The sequence below is a fragment of the Herpailurus yagouaroundi genome, unplaced genomic scaffold (genome assembly GCF_014898765.1).
Source record: "Herpailurus yagouaroundi ecotype Mexico unplaced genomic scaffold, PumYag 163, whole genome shotgun sequence".
In the NCBI taxonomy this organism is placed as follows: Eukaryota; Metazoa; Chordata; class Mammalia; order Carnivora; family Felidae; genus Herpailurus; species Herpailurus yagouaroundi.
In genome coordinates, this window is record NW_024412404.1 from 47,575,930 (window position 1) to 47,596,819 (window position 20,890).

Consider the following 20,890-nt stretch of genomic DNA (forward strand, 5'->3'; position numbering starts at 1 on the left):
ACAAGATACTAGCAAATCAAATTCAACAACATATAAAAAGAATTACTCACCATGATCAAGTGGGATTCATTTCTGTGCTGCAGGGCTGGTTCAATATTCGCAAATCAATCAATGTGATACATCACATTAATAAAAGAAAGGATAAGAACCATATGATCCTGTCAATAGATGCAGAAAAAACATTTGACAAAATACAGCATCCTTTCTTAATAAAAACCCTCAAGAAACTCATGATAGAAGGAACATACTCAAACATCATAAAAGCCATATATGAAAAGCCCATAGCTAATATCATCCTCCATGGGGAAAAACTGAGAGCTTTCTCCCTGAGATCAGGAACACGACAGGGATGTTCACCCTCCCCACTGTTGTTTAACAGTGTTGGAAGTCCTAGCATCAGCAATCAGACAAAAGAATAAAATAAAAGGCATCAAAATTGGCAAAGAAGAAGTCAAACTTTCACTCTTTGCAGACGACATGACACTCGACGTGGAAAACCCAAAGTCTCTACCAAAACCAGCATTCTTCTCAAAGCTCAAACAAACAATCCTAAAATTTGTATGGAACCACAAAAGACCTCGAATAGTCAAAGTAATACTGAAGAAGAAAACCAAAGTGGGAGGCATCACAATCCCAGACTTTAGCCACTACTACAAAGTTGTAATCATCAAGAAAGTACAGTATTGACACAAAAACAGACACATAGGCCAATAAAATAGAATAGACAACTCAGAATTGGACCCACAAATGTTATGGCCAACTAATCTTTGACAAAGCAGGAAAGAGTATCCAATGGAAAAAAAACAGTCTCTTTAGCAAATGATGCTGGGGAACTGGATAGCAACATGTAGAAGAATGAACCTAGGCCACTTTCTTACACCATTCACAAAAACAAACTCAAAATGGACAAAAGACCTAAATGTGAGACAGGAAACCATCAAAACCCAAGAGGAGAAAGCAGGCAACAACCTCTGACCTCAGCCGCAGCAATTTCTTAATCAACACATCTCCAAAGGCAAGGGAATTCAAAGCAAAAATGAACTATTGAGACCTCATCAACATAAAAATCTTCTGCATTGCAAAGGAAACAATCAACAAAACTAAAAGACAACCGACAGAATGGGAAAAGATATTTGCAAGTGACATATCAGATAAAGGGCTACTATCCAAAATCTATAAAGAACTCACCAAACTCTATACCCGAAAAACAAATAATCCAGCGAAGAAATGGGCAGAAGACATTAATAGACACTTTTCTAAAGAAGACATCCAAATGGCCAACAGACACATAAAACGATGCTCAATGTCATTCATCATTAGAGAAACACAAATCAAAGCCACACTGAGATACCACCTCACACCAGAGTGGCTAAAATGAACAAATCAGAAGATTATAGATGCTGGAGAAGATGTGGAGAAATGGGAACCCTCTTACACTGTTGGTGGGAATGCAAACTGGTGCAGCCACTCTGGAAAATAGTGTGGAGATTCCTCAAAAAAATTAAAAGTAGAACTACCCTACGACCCAGCAATAGCACTGGTAGGAATCTACCCAAGGGATACAGGAATGCTGATGCATAGGGTAACATTACTCCCAATGTTTATAGCAGCACTTTCAACAATAGCCAAATTATGGAAAGAACATAAATGTCCATAAACTGATGAATTGATAAAGAAGAGATGGTTTATCTATACCACGGAATACTACTTGGCAATGAGAAAGAATAAAATCATCCCATATGCAGCAATGTGGATGGCACTGGAGGGTATTATGCTAAGTGAAATAAGTCAGTCAGAGAAAGACAGATATCATATGTTTTCATTCATATGTGGATGGTGAGAAACTTAACAGAAGAATGTAAGGGAAGGGGGGAAAATCACTACAGAGAGGGAGGGAGGCAAACCATAATAGACTCTTAAATACAGAGAACCAACTGAGGGTTGATGGGGGTTGGGGGAGAGGGGAAAGTGGGTAATGGGCACTGAGAAGGGCACTTGTTGGGATGAGCACTGGGTGTTGTATGTAAGGAATGAATCACAGGAATCTTACCCCCAAAACCAAGAGCACACTGTGTACACTGTATGTTAGCCAACTTGACAATAAATTGTATTTAAAAATAGATAAAATATATTAAATATGTGAATAAAAATATTAAAGATAGATGATATATCGATGATAGATAGATAAAAATAATAAATAAGTAAAAAGCACAGGAAGGAGACTTTGGTTCCGGATGCAGATTTCGTTCTAGATTGCTATATATTAGGTTGCTTGTGTGACCTTCAGACAAGTCACTTTACCTCTCTGGACTTAAGTTTCTTCCCTTGCAACAGATCATGAGTTTTGTCATATGTAATGTGAGCAATGTGCCTTACACATGTGTGGTTACACATTAGAACATTTGAGGAGAGTTTTTTTTTTTTTTAATCAGATGTCCAGGCCTCTACCCAGGCCAATTAAATCAGAATCTCTGGAAAGTGGATCCCAGGCATAGATGTTTTTTAAAGTTCCCCCGTGTGGTTTTTTTTTTTAATGTTTATTTATTTATTTTGAAAGAGAAAAAGAGTGTGAGTGCAGCGCTTAGACAGAGGAGTGACAGAAAGAGATGGTGAGAGAGAAATCGAGAGAGAGAGAGAGAGAGAGAGAGAGAATATGAATCCCAAGCAGGCTCCATACTGTCAGCACAAAGCATAACTCAGGGCCTGAACCCATGAACCGTGAGATCATGACCTGAGCCAAAACCAAGCGTCAGAAGCTTAACAGATTGAGCTACCCAGGAACCCTCCCTCCATATGATTTTAATGTGCAGCCAAGTTAAAAACCCAATGAACTAGGTGATTTTTAAGAGTTCTTCCAGGTTTAAGATTCAAAGTACCAGACACTTGATAGAACAAGATAAAGTAGATAGCCCATTATTTGAATTGAAAGGGGTCAGTGAATATAGTGTGATGCAAATAAAAGTTATGCACTCGTGATTTGGGGCAACCATTTGAAAAGCTGAGCCCAATGTGGTGAAAAGATATACGAATCTAGACAAAGATCATGGGATTGACCAATAAACCTAGAGATCAGCACCCTGGGAGATTTGCTGCATTTGTTAATCAATAAATATTTAGTGAGCACTATAGGCCAACTGCTGCCAAACTCTATAGTTGAAACACAGGCAAAATGGGACATGTCCACACTACCAGCAGAGACACTAATCATTTCTCTGTAGGCATCATGAAACGCCTCATGGAGGAGGTAGCATTTGAATGAAACCTTAAGAATGGCTGGAAGTATATGCACACGTGGAACTCAGGTTGGGGGTGGGAAGCACATTGGAGACGGGAGAAAGAGGGTAAACAAAGAAACAAAGCTCCATGCTTCACACTAAGCGAAACTGAACTCTGTGCTTCTCCAAACACAGCTCTTTCGCATCGCCATACCTTTAATCAAGGTATTCTTCCTGCCTCTGACATCTCTCCTCTTTTTACGTGGACAAGTCCTGTCATTTCTAAAGAGCCAGCTGAGAGTAACTTCCTCTAGGATACCATCACTGAGGCACCAGGTCTGTCTCCCAGTACTTCCCCATGTTTGCCTCCGTCGTGAGTCTTACACATAATAGCCCCCATCGTGCTGTGAGCTCTTCAAGGGCAGGAATGTCCCACATGTTCATACTCATTCACGGTCTGGTTTCCATTGTCTATCACATGTCCTGGCTCTTATAGGTCTTTGGTAAGTATTTATTTAGTTGGTCTAAGAAAATAGTCTTTTTAAGAAGATAGATTTTATCATTCTTTAGCTCAAATTTTTTTTTAATGATTTCTTGTTTACTTTTAATAAAATCCAGACTCTTTACTGGGGTCTACAAAGTCCTAGATGATTTGGACCCACATGTTTTTCTAACCTTTAATCTTTCCTTCTTTTTCACTACGTACATAAAACAAACTTGAAAGTCTTGAGGCACAAGTAAATTAACTACCCGCCAGGACAAAACTTAACTCTTCTTACAAGGAAAATGAAGAAATACAGATAATCACACTGTGGCATCCAGCATACAATCAAAACTTTCTAGTTATGTGAAAAAGCATGAAAATGTGACCCAAATCCAAGAGAGAAATAAGTCAATAGGAACAGATACAGAAATGAAAGGGATGATGGGATTAGCAGAAAGGGTTTTAAACTAGCCATTAGAGGGGCGCCTGGGTGGCTCAGTCGGTTAAGCTTCTGACTTGGGCGCAGGTGATCTGACAGCTTGTGAGTTTGATCCCCGTGTCAGGCTCTGTGCTGACAGCTCAGAGCCTGGAGCCTGCTTTGGATTCTGTGTCTCCTTCTCTCTCTGCCCCTCCCCTGTTTGCACTCTGTCTCTCTCAAAAATAAACAAACATTAAAAAAAAAAAATTTGGGGGGGGGGGCGCCTGGGTGGCGCAGTCGGTTAAGCATCCAACTTCAGCTCAGGTCACAATCTCGAGGTCCGTGAGTTCGAGCCCCGCGTCGGGCTCTGGGCTGATGGCTCAGGGCCTGGAGCCTGTTTCCGATTCTGTGTCTCCCTCTCTCTCTGCCCCTCCCCCCTTCATGCTCTGTCTCTCTCTGTCTCAAAAATAAATAAACGTTAAAAAAAAAATTTTTTTTTAATTTTTTTTGAATAGCCATTAGAAGAGATAAAATAACATAACTAAAAAAAATCTCAGTTAATCTCAAATAATGCAGGAAAGGAGGAAAAAGGAACGAAGAACAGATGGCCCAAATGGAAAACAAAAAGCAAGATGGGAGACTCGATCCCAGTTAAAGGTAAATAAACACTCCAATTAAAAGACAAAGATTGGGGCTCCTGGGTAGCTTAGTTGATTGGCCGTTGGACTTCGGCTCAGTTCATTATCTCACAGTTTGTGAGTTCAAGCCCCACATCAGGCTCTGGGTTGATAGCTCAGAGCCTAGAGCCTGCCTCAGATTCTGGGTCTTCCTCTCTCTTTGCCCCTTCCCCACTAGCACTCTGTTTCTCTCTCTCTCTCTCTCTTAAAAATAAACATTTTAGGGGCGCCTGGGTGGCGCAGTCGGTTGAGCGTCAGACTTCAGCCAGGTCACAATCTCGCGGTCCGTGAGTTCGAGCCCCGCGTCGGGCTCTGGGCTGATGGCTCAGAGCCTGGAGCCTGTTTCCGATTCTGTGTCTCCCTCTCTCTCTGCCCCTCCCCCGTTCAGGCTCTGTCTCTCTCTGTCCCAAAAATAAAATAAAAAGTTGAAAAAAAAAATTTTAAAAAAAAATAAATAAATAAATAAACATTTTTAAAAAAATTTTTTAAAGACAAAGATTGTCTGGCTGGATAAAAGCAAAACTGAAAATAATCACATGGGAAATGGCAAATGTCCAGTTGGACCAAGTCATCAGGTGTGAAAAGTTAAGTAATGGGAGATAAGACTGGAAAGTCTGACTGAAGCCAAATTATGTTGGGTCATAGATGTCAAACCCTATACTTATTTCAGGTGCTTGTGTCTTCTGTGTGCAAATAAATAGTCCACCCCATAAAATGGAATGACTTTCTGGAAGAACAGGTATAAAGCTGACTTATTTTCCAGAATGTTTTAGTTCATAAGAAAAGCAAAGCTTTCTCCCTTCTGATTCTTACCTTCCTCGTGAGGAAACAAGGTGGCCATGGTCATGCATCAGCTGCCCAAGCCATCAATGCATAAATAAGCCAGGTGACAAACAAAACATCAACCTTTAAGCTACATACTATGATCTTTCTTTTAAAAGTGAAAATGTACTTGGACACTGGAGAAAGTAATAAGTTTAGTCTTTTCTTGTCATTAAATCAATAAAGAAATTAAAGAAAACATTACTCAAAACTGTGGTTCTTGGAAGATATCGCTTTTTTTTTTATTATTGTCATTATTATTATTGTTATTTCATTTTTCAGTGGCCACTGAGTATAAAAGTTCCTGGAGTTAAAGGCATAGCAAGATATAGAAAAGATATTGCTTTTGCCTGAGTTTCATGAAGCTGATATCAATCTTTTATTTCATAAACGTCAGGCTGGTTATTGCATTAAACGTAGGCTTTGGTGCATTAAAAGTGGCAGTGACAGGAATACAAATAAGAGAATCCCCAAGGATACTAAGCAGGGGCCTGGGGAAGGACTGGCTTCCCTCCAACACCCAGAGAATGATATTCAGGAAAGGTCACGCAGCAGCCAGACTTTGGAGATAAATCTAAGCTCAACTGACTCCATGAATAACTCAGAGGTACAGTTTTTGCCATTGTTTTTTTCTCAGCCAGAAGAGAAAAGACAAAGGATGTGACTGAGCCTCAGAGGGAGGTCTGGATGTGGAGAGGTCTAAAAAGGCCCGGACTTGCCTCAGAAGATCTGGAGTTTACCTCCCAATTCAGCCGCCCCCAATAGCGCCCTCTGGAGGCCTCAGTTAGATCTGCAAGATAACAGCATTTTTGAGCACTCTTTCTAAAAGTCCTTTCTGGCTTGAAATTTTAAGGACCTAGTACATACCTATAGGGAGCAATCAGTGACATCTGGAAAATACTCTCCAAATACCAGTTGTCCTGATGCCAATCACAACCTTGAGAGGAACGAAGGGTAGAGCTGAGTAAAGCGAGTTTTACCTAAACTGATGGACGAGCAGTTAGCTAACCAACTGATAGCTCTGGTCCTAGGTCACAGGTCCTCTGGCTTCCAACAACATGTGCTCTATCCTATCCGTCACTGCCTTTCAACAAATAGAATATAAGGCTTGTTTAAAGGGTACGTTCAGGCAAAACGGGGAAACAGTGCTTTTGAGCTCTTCAGGAAGAATTTGGATCTGGGATCAAACAATAAAATGGAATGGGGTTGTCCATCAGATCAGGATTAAGAATGGAGTTTGCCTACTTCGGAGTATATACTCAAAAGAATTGAAAACATGTCTTCAAACAAATCTTTGAACACAGATGCCATTAGTGCCAGGGGATAAGAACTTTAGGCAGTACATCTGGATAATTTCTCCATTGGCAAACTCTTGACTTCCAAAGTCCCAAGTGCCTACTCTTGCCTTTCCTCATTACTATTCCCTTCAGGTACCTCATACCCTGGTCAGACCACAGGACAATTTTTCCTGCCCTACACTTTCCTGAAATTATATCCCTGCTCACACTATTCCCTCGGTCTGTATTGGATTCTATGCCTTCATCTAAACATATCTCCACAATTCTGAGAGGCATTGTCTGATGCTTCCAGATGGAAGGGCGTCTCTCCCTTTCTCGTCTGTGTACTTTCCTTCTTTCCTATAATTATTCCTGAACTTGGCTCAACTCCCCTCTTAAACAGTACATTCCTTTAAGGCTAGAGGAATGTAGATTGTCACAGCACATGGACTTAGGGACTCAAACCAATCTTATCTTGATCTTTACAGTGCCAAGAGTACTTAACTGCCATCTCACTTTGGATATTAAACAGCAAATGCACGATAATATTTGTTGAGTGTTATTTCTTTACTTATTCATTTTATTTTAAAGCCACTTCAACATTAAAGCTCTTTTTCAATATTTATTCATTAATTTATTTTACAACTCGCTTTTGAAGTAATATTATGTAATACCAAAACAAATTTACAAAATAGCCATAGACTTCTATGAATATTTTTAGGGAATTTTCTTCTACAATTTTCTAAGGAAAAAAAGGAGGTACTAAAGATCAAGACTCAGGATCTCTTTCCCAAATCACCAGGAGAACCTTAGCCTTCAAGAATGTTCCTTGTGACAGGTTTTTAAAGCTCCCAGACGAAAACATGCTGAACTGAAAGGAAATACTTTCTTTTCATTGCTTTAAACCCTTATTCACTTGACTACTAAAACACATACCTAATCATAGCACATATTTAAAGTCATGAAATATTTTCAGTGCACTGCCTGAGGCAAATGATGTATTGTATATTCATCCCACAGTTCAGTAAATTCTGGATACAAAGACGTAAACCGGTGCTCTCAAGTGATCGTGTCAGCGCAAACAAACTTCCCTTAAAAAACAGTTCTTCCTCTCCAGAATTTGATTTTCTTTCTGAAAGATGGTATTCTTTAGATATGTCTCAGGTGACATACATAAATCTAGGCTACAGATCTTTCCTACAGTCATCAAAGTACATTCTGCCCTGTGACCGAATCACTTCCGCACAGGTGAGGCTCTTTCTGCTGTTCCTTGCAGGTTAGAGCTGCCCCCTAAAAGCCTTACGTCCAAGTAGGCATTTGCTAAAGGAAATAAAAATTCTCCATTGAATTTGCCAGAGTTCTGATCAACCCCCCACCACTGTTTTGATGTCTCTCCGGAAGTGCTGGCTACCTCAGGGAGTTAGCGGGTAGCAGACATGAATCACAATGTGGCGTGCCAAGCGCCTCTCTTTGTCAGAGACTGAGAAACTGGTTTAGGAACCTCTGTATTTTATCCATTTGCTTCTGTAAATCCTGTGGTCTCTGCAACTTTGCCTTTTCCAGCAATTCTACCACCAGTATCTTTAGGGCTTTTTGTCCCTCTCTCACATTGTACAGTAGACCACTAGAATGAATGGAAGATTATTTGTGAAACTCTGTTACCATGTGTGAGGTACTGCGCTAGATGCCTAGAGATTAAATCGCGAAAACAAATATGGCCGCTTACATGGTGGACCTCACAGTCTAGTGGGTGAAGACAGACTGTCAGTCAAATCATGACACAATAAATGGCTTACAGATGCCGTAAGCGCTACATAGAACAGCATGTACTGTTGAGGTGGTAAGAGGGTTTAAAGGAGGCTCTGAGCTGTTCAGGAAGGACAGGGATCACTTCCGCGAGATAGTGAAGCACTAGCTGAGAACTGACTTGTGAGTGGGAACTGACAGTGGAGGTGAGCATTCCAGGCAGAGCTAGTGGCATGTGCAAACGGCCTGTGGGAAGGAGTCTGGAAGTTATGAGGGGCTGAAAGTCAGGTTGTAGGGCTAGAGCAAAGAGAGTTAGAGAGCAGGGAGAGAGAGAGACCTAGAGAGGAAGGACCATGTCAAGTCATACAGGCCCTTAGCTCTACATTCCAGGGTCCTTATTCTATGAGTCTCAGAAGTCAAAGGAGAATTTTAAGCAGAGGGTTGACCTAATTGGATTTGGGTTTCAAAACCAGTGTGAAAATTACTGATACAAAAGGAGGAGAGGGCAGCAAATGGAGGGGGAAGAAATAGTAACCAGCAGATTAATATTAACAATGTTTTCATTAGTGAGCCTTTGCTGTGTCCCACTCTCAGTCCTAAATTGACCATCTAGTCTTAGAGAAGCAATCCATTTGAAGTCATCTCCAAGTAGATCCTTGACAACCCAACTGCCGTATTAACTTTCCGGCCTTCAGAGGTACTAATGGAGGGGAGAAAGAGCATCCTCTGTGGCCCGCTCCTAGAAAGTGTGGTGCACCTGCTGCACTAACTCACTCGGTTTCAGCATGAGATGAGCTCAGAGGCCACCTGAGTATGCAGTTCCCTGGGCCTCTGGTAACTACAGTGTCACTGTGCAGCCAGCTCCAAACCGCATTCCTGTCCCGGAAGGCCATGACTGAGTGAGGACCTCAGTCGCATGCCACCTCACTCTTGCAGGAATTCTGAGCATGTGGCTTTAAGTTATAGGTCCATCACATTACTTTTGTATGTGAACCAATCCCTCTCTTTGCTTTCCCTCTAGGGTGTTTTTAATGACAATGATTCCTCACTATAGCCTTGAGCTTAATACATAATAGGGGACTGTCTGACAAGTGAGGAAGCTTTTTTCCTTTTTTTTTTTTTTTTTTTTTTTTTTGACAGAGAGAGAGAGGGAGAGAAGGAGAATCCCAAGCAGGCTTCATGCCATCAGCACAGAGCCCAGTGAGGGGCTCCATCTCACAAACCTCAATATCATGACCTGAACCGATATCAAGAGTCAGACGCTTAACCCACTGCACCACCCAGGTGCCCCAAGGAAGCTTTTTAAATGAGAACCCCAACAACTTGTGCACTTAATCATCTTTATGCGGATGATACAACTAAATTTGGGACTACTGTTTATTTAGAAAGACTCCTTAAATATCAAAGACATTCTACCTGACGTCCTGAACCTTTATCGTCAATCCTATCTTCCTAATGAAACTAAATAGTCTGGTCCTGGCGGGCTCACTGATTGTCAAACCTGCTATGTCCACAAACCCAAGAGTGACTCTATAGATGTCCCCTTGTCCTTTCCCTTGGTTGAAATTCCACCAGTCATCAGGGTCCATATTTCTAACAATACCTCTTCTGTTGAGCTCTTCCTGATTACTGCCCCTGAAGAGGCCATGATAGCTTTCTTCTCTAAATCTTCCAAAGCTTCAACAATGACCATCTACTGCCTGCTGGTGGTGTTTGCAGAGTGCGCTCCATGCGTTGAATGTAACTGACATGCAGATGGTCCCCAAGAGCCCCAAACTTAATCCCAGTCCTCCCAAGGCTGTCTCAGCAATGCAGGGAAATATGTTTCTCATTTTTGAGCTACTGTTTCCATCAGCAAGGCTGGGTCTTCTTGTTGCCAAGATAATCATAAACAAACCTACAAAAATGGTTTGCAATCCCATACATGTAAATGTGTGAAAATCACTGACGAGAGTAACGGGTATGTATCTGCTACTGTATCCTGAAAACTTACTTATATAGGTAAGCAGCTCTTTGCTTTTCCTACAGAACTTTGTACTGCTAAGGAATTGGGGCCACTCTGATCCTTGTACTCATAGTACCCGGAGCTATGTCTGGTTGATAGAAGCCCCACAAATATTTGTGATTCTGGTATGTTTTGCCACCATGATGAAAGTACTACATTATAACAGTGTTATCCCTTCCCAGACATATTTCCATTTTAAAAAGGACACCTGCAGAAAATAAAGCTTGTCCTACATCTTTAATAAAGTTGGCTGCTGCTTCTTTGAACCACAGCTATGGGATGGCCCACTCACCTCTCAGAAGATTCTCTGCTCTCCCAGCTCTATTTTGAGTTTGCCAACAGCAGGGACAGAGTCGTGCCTGCATCTGTCAGTCACCTGGCACAGAAGTGAGCAGACAGAAAGAATACAGTAAAGATTTAGTATTTCTGACCATATTATGTGCACAATCTCATAATTGTGGGAGAGAGTACATGGCATTGCCTCTTCCAATCCCAGCTCCAGGAATGGACACTACTGAGCACCAGGCTATCCTATGCCGGAACATTCTCACCCACACTGAAGAAGACACGTCCAGGTCTTCCAAAAGGGCCAGAACTAAGCAGTCAAAAGAGGATCAATAAAACAAGGATTTGGCTCTGTTACTTGTGAACTTGACTTTTTTTACCTACATCATCACCAAGAGATGGTCAGCCCACTAAACCTGAATGCCCTCTTTATCCTGTCAAGGAAAAAGTCCATCTTTGACAGCCCTGCCTGTAGAAATTCATCCTGATACTGAGCCTGTCTTCATGTAACTTCCTACTATTGGAGGAAAAATTAGGTCCTCAATGACAGGGATTTTTGTCTTTTTTTTCTTTGTTTAATTCTTAGTTAACATACAGTGTAGTCTTGGCTTCAGGAGTAGAACCCAGTGCTCATCCCAACAAGTGCCCTCCATAATGCCCATCACACTTTTAGCCCATTCCCCACCTACCTCTCCCCTCCAGCAACCCTCAGTTTGTTCTCTTTTATAAGTGTCTCTTATGGTTTGCCTCCCTCTCTGTTTTTTATCTTATTTTTCCTTCCCTTCTCTTCTGTTATCTGTTGTCTTTTTCAAATTCCACCTATGAGTGAAATCATGTGATATCTATCTTTCTCTGACTGGCTTATTTTGCTAAGCAAATACCCTCTAGTTCCATCCATATTGTTGTAAGTGACAGGATTTCATTCTTTTTCATCACCAAGTAGTATTCCAGTGTGTGTGTGTGTGTGTGTGTGTGTGTGTGTGTGTGTGTATTTACATATAGGTATATATATGTTTATATACATATATGTATGTATGTATATATAATGTATATATATACATATAAAGAGAGAGAAGATATATATATATATATATATATGTATTTAGATATATATATAAAACCCCAGTGTCTAGAACAGAGCCTGGCACAGAGTAGCACTCAATATTTTCAAATGAATGAATGAATGAATAAGTCCTCACTCTGCTTCTCAGAGCCACATGGAATAAGTCTCCCTCCTTCCACATACCATCTTTTTAGACAATGAAGCCCCTCACCTTTCTGCTAAAATTTCTCCAAGACAAATTTCCACACTGCTTCACTATCCTGGTCAGTCTTCTCTGACCACTAAATCAAAGTGCTCAACAGGCTGGCTCAAGGTGGCTTTATCTCTCTAACAAGACTATAGATCCTGTGAGAATGGGGTCACGGTCACAATTAGGTATATAATATGCATTATGCTCACACAGCTTGATAGAGCACCTTGCATCACAGCATACAGTAAGCGTTCAATAAATGCTGATGAATGAAGCTGTTAGCCTCCCTTTAGGTTGGTAGTGCTCATCTGGATTTCCATGGCAAGTTCTCTTGCTTCTTCTTCTTTTCTGTTTTGTCTGTCTTTTCTCCGTAGCATTCACTCTCAATGAACTCCTCCCTCCTAGGACTGATTGGGGCTTATCATTTATTAGGAAATCAACAACAAAACACACTAACTGGGGCACCTGGGTGACTCAGTCAGTTAAGCATTCAACTCTTGATTTCAGCTCAGGTCACAATCTCGCAGTTCACGAATCCAAGCCCTGCATCAGTCTCTGTGCTGACAGCACAGAGCCTGCTTGGGATTCTCTCTCTCTCTCTCTCTCTCTCTCTCTCTCTGCCCCTCCCCTGCTTGTGCTCTCCCTTTCTCAAAATAAATAAAATAAACTTTAAAAAGCCACACACTATAAAGTGGAAAAGTACCCTCTTAACCAAGGTTATTCTTCTCCCTACCCCCACCCCATGCACACGCATAATTCTTCAACGTGTACAGTAGGCGGTAAGAGCCATGGGAGAGAATTAGAATGATCAGGAATGATCAGTGAGACAAAGGCAGAGACTGGAAGAGCATGGATTCCCTCATTCACGAGTTAAGTGAAATCTTTGACACATGTTCTCTTTACATTTGTAAGAAAGTCTTGGCTTCATTTTTATAAATATATCCCTTAACACTTTCTAGAAGTATAGGAGCATAATTGATTAAATAGAGTGATATCCCATGTTTTTAATTAACACAGACTTAGCTTGCTTTGGGAGGTGACTTGGGCCATCATCGAGCGCTGTGGGCCCGGCCCCTGGCGAGGCGAGCATGCGACATTCCTCAAAGAAGGGAAACAGCTTGAGGCTCTGGAGTTGCACCCTAAGCGAGACTGAGCACATATGAACATCCAGGCACTCAGTCTCACTGTGTCACTCTCCCTCCTGCTGTCCTGTTGGCATGAGAAAACTGAAGCTCAGGTGACTTTCCCAAAGCCACTCGATCAGCAATTAGGAGATCCAGGATTTAAACCTAAGTACATGGCTCTGCTATCACAGCCTGTGATCTCAGTCACTAGACCGTGCGAAAGACAGGAACCAGAGACTCAGAGTTCCTGCCACTGGGACAGGAATTGTCCCTCAGACCGGTGACGAAACAGATACAACTTGCCCCTTGCCCCAGGTCCCTGTCTACTGCTATTTAATCCGCATGCTTCCCAGCCTTCGAGCCTCTGTGCAAATCGCTGCTTCTTGGGAGCCTCCCCCTGTCACTCACAAGGCTGAGCCCTTCCTGCTGTGCAGCCTCAGAGAAGTTGCCAGTTCTCCGGTGGCACTGCCTTAATCTGCCCCATTTTGTGTGCTGTGCTGCTCGGAGAATGTTCCTGGGTCATCTTCACATGTGTGTGCACATACGCCCACTCTCACCCCCAAGTCAGCTTTATGTTCATGGCTGCAGAGAAGGAGACTTGGCTGGTTTTCGCAGCGCCCACCTCGAAGCCTGCACACAGTGCCACTGAGTAGCTCCCGTCCTGTTCAGGCTGAGGGAGACTGCCAAGGCTACTGACAGCCGGCCGGAGACAAGAAGACACAGGAACGGTGGCAGGTAACCTGGTGTGAACAAATTACGTTCAGACAAAATACAGAGTAGAGAGTGGAGCAGCCTCTGGAGAGGTGTAGACGAAGTTCTAGAGAATCCTTCCAATTTGGGGTGTAGGAAAAAATAAGGGTGGGCTAGAAGGAGAAGGTGACGTTTCCCTTGGGCTTTGATGAATGGTAGAAGTTGGGGATGTGGGAGAGGATGGGAGTTCCAGATGGGTAGCAAGGGCAAAAGCCCTGAGGTGAGTGACCCCAGGGAGGACACAAGGGAGAAAGAACAAATCCATTCAGTGCCTCATCTGGTGCAGGAAGGGTGCAGCAGGGGAATGAAGTTGGTTAGGTGGGTGGGGTCCAGATGGGGGATGGCAGTGTTTGAACCACAAGACTGGCATTTGAGATCTAGTCTGTGGATAGTAGGGAGTCATAGGAGGTTTTAGAGCAGGGGAGTGGTGCAATCACAAATGGGCTTCAGAAAATATTCAGCTGTAATTCACATGGAAAGTGTATTGGAAACAGAAGAGACTTATGGCAGAGATACCAGTATGAGAGGTCACAACAAAATGAACAAAGTTCTGAAACAACTGCGGCAGCAGTGTGGGAAGGGAAAGAGAGGGTTGTGAGGGCCCTGGGAGGTAGAACGAATGAAATTCCACACAGAGGGCATCAGAGAGGACACCTGGGGAGCTGAGAATAGTAACATTTACTGGATGTTTACAGGCTCCGTGCTGAGCAACGATGCACATCTTAGCCCTAGAGATCCTCACACCCACCCCAGGAAGTGGGCATCCCCATTTTACAGGTGTGGTCACTGAGGCACCAAGAAGTTAAACAACTTGCCACACACACACACAGCTGGCAAGTGGCAGCGCTGGGGAGTTGAACCAGACCATCGTGGCCACAGCTCACACCCCTCATCACAAGACTGGGCTGAATCACAGAATTCCAGCAGGTTATGGCAGAAAAGCAGGAAGAGCCTAAGAAGGTGCCTGCCGAGAAAGCACTGGAGAGCAAGATGGAGACAATGGCGAGGGGGGGGTGTCCAGGGGCAAAGGGGGAGGAGGGTCTCAGAAGGGAGCACTCCTCACTGACCACTCACTCTGTGCTGCAGCCAAGCCAAGTACTTTTTTTAAATTAAGTTTTTAATTTTAATTCCAGTATAATTAATGTGCAGTGTTACATTTGTTTCAGGTGTGCAATATAGTCATTCAACGGTCCTATACCTTACTCAGTGCTCATCATGATGAGTATACTCTTAATCCCCTTCACCTATTTCAACTAACCCCCCCCCCTCCACCTCCCCTTTGGTAACCATCAGTTTGTTCTCTATATTTGTGAGTCTGTTTCTTGGTTTGTCTCTTCCTCGCTTTTTTTTCCCCCTTTGCTCATTTGTTTTCTTTCTTAAATTCCACATGAGTGAGATCATATGGTATTTGTCTTTCTCTGACTTATTTCTCTTAGCACCATACTCTCTAGCTCCATCCATGTCATTGCAGATGGCAAGATTTCATTCTTTTTTATAGGTGAGTAGTATCCCATTGTGTGTGTGTGTGTGTATATATATATATATATATATATACACACACACCACATGTTCTTTACCGGTTCATCAGTCAACGGACACTTGGGCTACTCCCATAATTTGGCTATTGCAAATAATGCTGCAATAAACACAGTGGTGCATGTATCTCTTCAAATTACTGTTTTTTGTACTTGTTAGGTAAATGCTAGTAGTACAATTCCTGGACAGTAGGGTAGTTCTACTTTTAACTTTTTCAGGAATGCCAGACACTTTGGGAGCACCTAGGGTGGCTCAGTCAGATGAGCATCTGACTTCGGCTCAGGTCATGATCTCATGGTTCGTGCCTCACATCTGGCTCACTGCTGTCAGCCTATCAGTGCAGAGCCCGCTTCTGATCCTCTGCCCCTCTCTCTCTCTCTGTCCCTCCCCCCACTTGCACCCTCTCCCTCAAAAAATAAATTAGGGGTGCCTGGGTGGCTCAGTTGGTTAAGCATCTGACTTCAGCTCAGGTCATCATCTCGCGGTTCACGAGTGGAGCCCCACGTCAGGCTCTGTGCTGACAGCTTAGAGCCTGGAGCCTGCTTTGGACTCTGTGCCTTTCTCTCTCTCTCTCTCTCTCTCTCTCTCTCTCTCTCTCTTTCTCTTTGCCCCTCCCCTGATCACACTCTGTCTCTCTCTCTCTCAAAAAAATAAATGTTAAAAAAATTTAAAAAAGAAAAAAAGAAGAAACAGAAGCCCAGAGCTTGTGCATGAGGTTCTAGGATTCAACCCAGGTCTGTTTAAAAAAATAAATAAAGGGGGCGCCTGGGTGGCGCAGTCGGTTAGGCGTCCGACTTCATTCAGCCAGGTCACGATCTCGCGGTCCGTGAGTTCGAGCCCCGCATCGGGCTCTGGGCTGATGGCTCGGAGCCTGGAGCCTGTTTCCGATTCTGTGTCTCCCTCTCTCTCTGCCCCTCCCCCGTTCATGCTCTGTCTCTCTCTGTCCCAAAAATAAATAAACGTTGAAAAAAAAAATTAAAAAAAAAATAAATAAATAAAGACATTAACTCAGGTCTTTTTGTCATCAAAGCCAGAATTCTTACCCATCCTTTGCCAAAATGGACACAAGAATTCACACAAATGAGAAAAAAGAAGAGGCCACTGTCTATGGCTGCTAAGAGGCGGTACAACCATACAGCTCCCAATCCAAACCAAACACTTCTCTCAGGAACTAACACTATTAGTAATCACACTGGCAGAACCAGTGGAAGACGGGGCCATCCCAGGCAACCTAGCAAGTGTACATCCTGCTGAAAGGACCCTGGCTGCATTACATGCCATGAAATAATTGAAATAAACGAGATAAAAATAAAATAAAATGGCGCTGAGGACGGGGCCGGACAACCATGAGTGGGAGGGAAATAGGACATGAGGAAGTAGAGAAAATGAATGTGGAGTCAATGTTTTCACAAAGTCTGAAGATGCTGACTATCTCTAGAGAGGCAGTGAGACCGGCCCCGCCCTGAGTAGGGACGGTTCTTTGTAAATAGCTGTTTCATTAATCGAAACCGGGGAAGGGGTTGTTTTTTCGGGAGGAAAAAAATATTGAGTAGATTTGTAGTCAAAAGGAAAAGGCCCTACAGGGGGGAAAAAAATTTTTTTTAATGCAAATACAAGAGGAAGTAATGAGATAAATCAGATTGGAGAGCCCAAGGGTCCAAGTGGGAGAAGAGCTTGCCTTGAAAGGGAGGAGAACTTTCTTCTCCAGAGAAGTAATCAAATGAAGCTGTGATGAGCAGAAGACTCATGGGGCAGAAGTTGCTCATCAGCAGAGGGAACTCAGGAGCCTCAGGTGAGGACAGGATACCAGCAACATCCTTTCCACAGGTCACCTAACAAGTATCCCGGAGCAGGGCCCCTAAAGTCGCCAGCACACTTCCTAAAAGGGAAGAGGTCACTAAAGGACTAAGATGCCTGAGGCAGGGACGGGTCTCCAAGCTAAGCCTCAGGGGCCCCAGTCCCAGTTTGACCACTGACTTGCTTGGTCACCCAGAACAGGTGCTTCCCCTCTCAGGGGCTCGGTTGGTCTCTACCAAATCTAGAGGTTGAACTTGATCCGTGGATTTCAAAGGACTAGTGGCCCAGCATAGACAATGACGAAGTGTGTGTTTGCAACACTTAATCCAAATATAATACATCCATGTCTCGTAAGTGTATGGTTCTCTGGATATTCACACCCTGGGCATGCAAATCTCTGGGATATTCACACCCTGGGCACACCCAGATGAAGAAACAGAACATTACGAGTAGGTGCAAAGCCCCTTGCGCTCACTTCAGTCACTAACCCCCCACCCAGAGGAGCCCGTGCCCCAGCAACAGAGATGAGCCCCACCTGTGTTTGTCCTGTCTCTCCATCAGGCCTCGAGGGCGCTGTTTGGGGCCAGGTTTCTTCCATTCAGCACCACCCACGGCGCGGTGTGTAATGAGGGCATTGGCAATAATACGTTCCCCCCAACATGACAAAAATGAAGGCCATCCCATGACTCCTTCATCAGATTAAATGCATTTAAGTTCAATGACCCTCCTTTATTCTGAAATAATGTTCTTCCACCTATTTTGTGACAAAATCTTGTCCTCGAAGTTTGGTTGGTTTTCTGGTTTTGTTTTATTGTTGATACACTCGTCTTTACCCCTGTGCCACAAATCCCATCTCTAAATTACACGGCCTTGAAATTTGGCTGGGCCAGGAAATCCCTGGGTCTGGGCCCTGCTGGTGTGAATGAACTCCAGGGTTCTGGGCACTGTGACTTACTGGGCAGAGTCTCTTCAGGACTCTGAGCGTCCTGGTTAAAGGCCCCTCTGACGGCTGAGTGTGGAAGGAGAGAGCTAAGTCCACAAATGCTCAGCGGTGCCCGGAAAAGCTGCAGAACTGAAAGTCTTTACTTTTCTTGAGAGGAGAATGGAGAGAGGGAGGGGAGGCGAGTAGGCCACACACACTGTGTCCACACAGTGACGGGACTCCATAGTGTCGACTGCTCTGTAAACCAGACCAGATGAGGTTCAGTCAGGCAGCACAGAAGTCTGGACCCGAGGAGAAGGTGGGGAGCCCACTTACAGAACAGGACCGGAGAACAGAGCTAGACCACTCGAAGTCAGGTCTGAGTGTCCTCACCTCAGAGTCCCCCGGGGAATTCAGGAAAGAGGAGGATGGGCCATGGGCTGTGTCCCAGGAGGCCCTGAGAGCTGAAGCGGGACCTTGAAGAGCCTGCGAGACCTCATGGCAGGCACTCAGTTAATTTAAAGGAAAAAAAAAAAAAAAAAACTTGCTACACTAACTGACAGTAAGAAAATCACCTGTGCTGCTGCAAACACTACCAGCTGTGATGGAGTTTGAATCCATCCTTAAAAACAACAATTCAGGCTCAGTCACTGCCTTGAAGGAGCCATGAAGGCAATAGCATAAACGTGAAATAAAATACAAAATAAAAAAGGGAATCTCAGAGTGCCCAGTTCTTAAAGAATAATTGTCTGGTGAGATTATGGAGCCTGTGATGGAATCTTCCATCAGGATCTACTTACTGAAGGGGAGGGGCCTTCAAGGCAAAACTCAGATCTGCCTTCCCCACCGGTGGTGGGGTTACTTATGCAGCTAAATCTCCTTCAGAACAATCCATTACAAGGCAATCCTCCCTCACATCAAATCAATCTGAGGCCATGTTTCACATCACTAGTTTGTAAAAGGAGGCACCAAGAGCTCCTTGGTGTAGGTCGTATCCTAGTGCATCTGACATAGGATTCCTTACAAACGTAACTTTTTAAAACACCTTCTATATGGCATAAAGCAAAATATATATCAGCATTTCTCCATAGTTGGTTGTTTTTGCTACCGGGTCAACAAGGGGCAGCTCTGTTTTGTTGCTGGCTATCCAGCCTTCAACACCCACCATTCCATTTGTTCCTCCATCTCCTGTTTGGGAACATTTCCCACCTTTCAAGGCCTTGGCAGAAGGTAAGTCCAACACCTGCCACCACACCCTCCCTCCTCTATTAGCAGAAGTCAAGGGGCCGAGTTGTTTCTCCACCGCCCCCTGAGGCAGGCCAGCAATCCAGGCTTCACAGGTCAGATACTTGTTCCTGGTACCATGAGCGCTGGCCGAGCGGTGCTAATTCAGGGAGAATGTTTGAAGGTCAGATTCAGCACAGAAGTGCATCCTTCTGATGCCAACTGTTCCCAACACCCGTGCCACCAACAACCCTCCATAAACCTCTTCTCCCTCCGCTTTTTTTCTCCTAAATATGGAGTCAATTTCTGATTCTTACAGATGAGAACCCAGCGAGTGCATTTTCTACTACATATGTAATGGGGCCATGCATCGGTCCAATAAGCCCTACCTCCAGATCACAGATTCTTCAACAGTAGAGACATGTTCTATAATTTCTTCCCATAGATGCTCAACGACAGGGTTGGGTGATACTAACTGATGCTAACAAGAAAGAGAAAGGGATTAGATGACCTCATAAGGGAATGTATCGAACTTAGTATGAAGTTCTCTGAAAAGAAGTCAAATAGAAGCACTTTGAATCTCCCAGAGTGGATTTGGTTTTCAATAATCCAATAAGCTAACATGTTGAAGTGTAAGCATATAAATAACTCCACTGCATATCTGCCTCACGAGGCATTATGTCCCAGGTATTTAATTTTAAAGTCACACTGAACATTATGTTTTAGTTAATGAACCTTGTTTCATAAGGCAATGAAAGCATTTCTGCCAATTAGCATCAGGTCCACTTCATATACATATCCCTCTAATTCTGCACTCGCCCACTGGGGTGGGGGGGGGGGGTAGAAGGTGATGACTTTCCTTTCACTTTATGTACACTTTCTGTGTGGGTATTTTTACCCCCTGGTACCTCACAGTTGGTCACCTCTCTGCCAAAGAACAGCTAGAACATCTACATTTGCATCTGTACGTGCTGTTCCTTGACCCATGATCGTAGCAAATTTAATTTCCTTCGTAGCAGAGAATCACCGTGTGATTCCAGCTCTGTGACATTCTCGAGAAGGCAAAATATGGAGACAGTAAAAAGCCAGGGGTTGCCAGGGACAGAGGGGTAGGAGAAGAACCGCTGGGGCACAAAGGACTTTTGGAGCAGTGAAAAGTTCTGTACGCAACCATAATGATGAATATACATGTTATTACACATTTGTCCAAACCCCCAGAATGCACAACACTAAGAGTGATATGGAATAAACGATTGATTTTGGTGGTTATAATGCATCAATATAGGTTCATCAACTGTAACAAATGTACCACTCTTGGCGGGGGGGGGGGGTGTTAATAGTGGGGGAGGCTGTGC

At 43.5% G+C, this 20,890-nt stretch overlaps 1 long non-coding RNA gene across 1 annotated transcript in view; it reads right to left on the bottom strand.

The window, feature by feature from the left end:
• Positions 1 to 20,890, bottom strand: part of LOC121037210 (uncharacterized) — a 60,559-nt gene that overhangs the window by 31,021 nt on the left and 8,648 nt on the right. The window contains exon 2 of the long non-coding RNA XR_005793652.1: positions 10,937 to 11,020. This is a non-coding gene — a long non-coding RNA (uncharacterized LOC121037210). The remainder of the gene's footprint in view (positions 1 to 10,936; positions 11,021 to 20,890) is intronic.